We start from the raw sequence: 2692 nt of genomic DNA, 5'->3' as shown, positions 1-2692 counted from the left end.
CCTATTGCAAGGGATAATGGTCCCTATTAAACTGTCCCCACCTTTCTTATAAGGCCCATCAAGTTCTGAAAACTCCACACAAAGAGCCTTCTCTTCACTAGGCTGAACAAGTCCAACTCTATCTGTCTTCACAAGAGAGGTACTCTGTCCCTCTGATCATCTTTGTGGTTTTCCCCCAGACCCACTATAGCAGGTCCATATGTTTCCTGTGCTAAGACTCCAGGGCTGGATGCAGTGCTCCAACTGGGGTTATAGCACAGAGCAGAGGGCAGAATCCCCTCCCTTACCTTGCTGGCCACACAGCTTTGGATGCAGCCCAGGGCATGTTTGGCTTTCTGGGTAGTGAGTGACTTTCACCAGGTCACACGTAGTTTTTAAACAATCTCTTCCACCATGTCCTTTTTGGCAGGGCTGGGCTCAATCCCTCCACCTCCCAGCCTGTAATGATACTGGGGCTTACTCCAACCCAACCCCAGCACCTTGCTCTTGGCCTTGTTCGACCTCCTGATCTTCATCTACTCTTCTTGATGGCTCAGGACAGCCTCCATCACTTTGGAGGGCATCCTATTCCTCAGGCTTGTCAACAGCATCACTCAGCTTGGTGTCACGTAAAAGCTTGAAGAATGAAGGCTTATGACTGCAAGACTTGGCAGACAAGCAGTCAGACCACATTAACTCAGATGGGGTTAATACAAGTTTGGCCTGGCTATCTGTGTGCCAGCAGATGCAGACTCTGATGGGCCTGCTATGCCCTCTGGTTTGCAGTGTTAGATTTTAGTGCAAAATGGCTGTATCTGTAAGCTGTACAACTCAGAAGGTGATTCTAAGGGAGGTAGCTGAAAAAGAAAGAACCAAGGGGAATATTTTCCACCATGAATGGCAGCTGAATACAGAGCCCTTTAGGTTGTGTTTAATCACTTGTTTGCCTGGTACCACATGCAAATAGCTCATTCATATTGCTCTGTCCAGATTAACTCTGATGTCTGTCAGCTGCATAATTCAAGGGTTTAACCTCCATGTCCCACTCTTTTAGGTTTTGTTTACAGTTTGCTGAAATTGCTTTGCATGGGATTTGCAGTGCCATGCAACAAGGAGATTTTTGGAAACATTATCCTATGCAGCTGGTATACACTTCCTCCAGGAATGCTTTGTCAAATCTGGGCTAGATAGTGGTGTATCAAAAATGCCCTCCTACACAAACCTAAGAGAGGTCAGTTAAAATGAGCTACTACAGTGAAAGCTGGTTAGAGCCCAGAGCTCTTCACACTTTACTATTGGCTGATTTGCAGTGGAGAGGTTGTTTCTAGAGTAGGAAGGTATGGAAAATGGACTTGCTTTCCTTATGCACTTTAACACAGGACTTGAAGTGGAGATAGATGTATCATTGAGAAGCAAAGCTGAAATGCTTAGTGTGAACAAATTACTAAGAATTTTTCAGTTCTTTTTGTTCAATTCACAAGCTATTAGTGAGTGTACTTTATTCTGACTTAACACCCTCTCCCTGCTGTTGGAGCACTGCCATTGGCTTTGGAAATGTTACATTGGGTAGTTTCTTCAATAAGTTTGGTACGTGGGTGCCAGCAAACAGTGACATTGTCCATCTTCTTTTCTTCACCTGTGGGTGCAGCTGATTGATTGCCAGTGTCACTGAGCACACACTTTGCTTCAGCATTAGAAGAGATTCTCTTTAACAATAGCACAGGGGTGGCAGAAGTAGTCTTGCCATTGTGGATGGTACAAATTTTCTCTGAACATTCTTACTAACAAGATCGTATTAGCAATATAAAAAGAAAAATAAATGAGAAAAGACAGCAAAACTTCCTCCTACTCTTATGGTTTTTTCCCATGGTACAGGTCAAGTATACTCTGTGTGTGCCCGATCACTCCATCCCTTTTCTGTCGATGTTGCTGAAGGCTTTCCCCAGCCTTTCCAGCCAGCCAGAATAAACTGAGCCATAATGAGGGCAGACCAAGAGAACAGAGAACAAGTAAATTCAGCAGCTCTATATTTAGCAGTCTGCCATTTAATGCATGCCTCTCACCCCAACACTGAGCCTCTGTGGCAGGTTGGCAGGTGCAGTAAGAATTGAACAGGGCGAGCACCTGAGCATACCCAGTCAGAGTTACTCTTTGTCTGTGTGTTTGTCCTGCTCACCCTGAGCCTGTGATATTTACTGGAACTCTACAGCTTTTATCAATCAAAGGGCTACCTAAGAATTTTTAGAAATCACCTGAGATGCTCTTACTACTTGGAAAAAAATCCATATGAAATTTTTCCACTGGTCACACAATATTGTTAATTTTCAAGCAAATGTAGGCTGTCTCACTTTCAATGTTTGTTACTTTTCATCTTACCCAATTTTATTCCAATCCTATTCACAGGGAGGTTTGTGTGTTTTCATAATGTTCTACAGTTGCAGCATTTCATCATTTATGGCCCATTAGTGATTCACTAGATTGATTGATAAATTGTGAGGGTTTTTTCTGGTTGTGGTTTCTTGGTTGTGTGTGTGTGGTTTTTTGTGTGGGTTTTTTTAAAAACTTTTTGTAATTTAAAAAAATTAGGTGTTTATGTTTTAAATTTTTTTTTCTTTTGGTGCTCTTATAAATGTATTACTTTGGCTTTCAGAAATGCATAGGTCAGGATTAATCATTAAAATGTAATAGGATCTAATCTCTCTGTTGACTTCTG

Source organism: Sylvia atricapilla, chromosome Z, assembly GCF_009819655.1.
Source record: "Sylvia atricapilla isolate bSylAtr1 chromosome Z, bSylAtr1.pri, whole genome shotgun sequence".
Lineage (NCBI taxonomy): Eukaryota > Metazoa > Chordata > Aves > Passeriformes > Sylviidae > Sylvia > Sylvia atricapilla.
Note: the sequence above shows the minus strand (reverse complement) of the source record.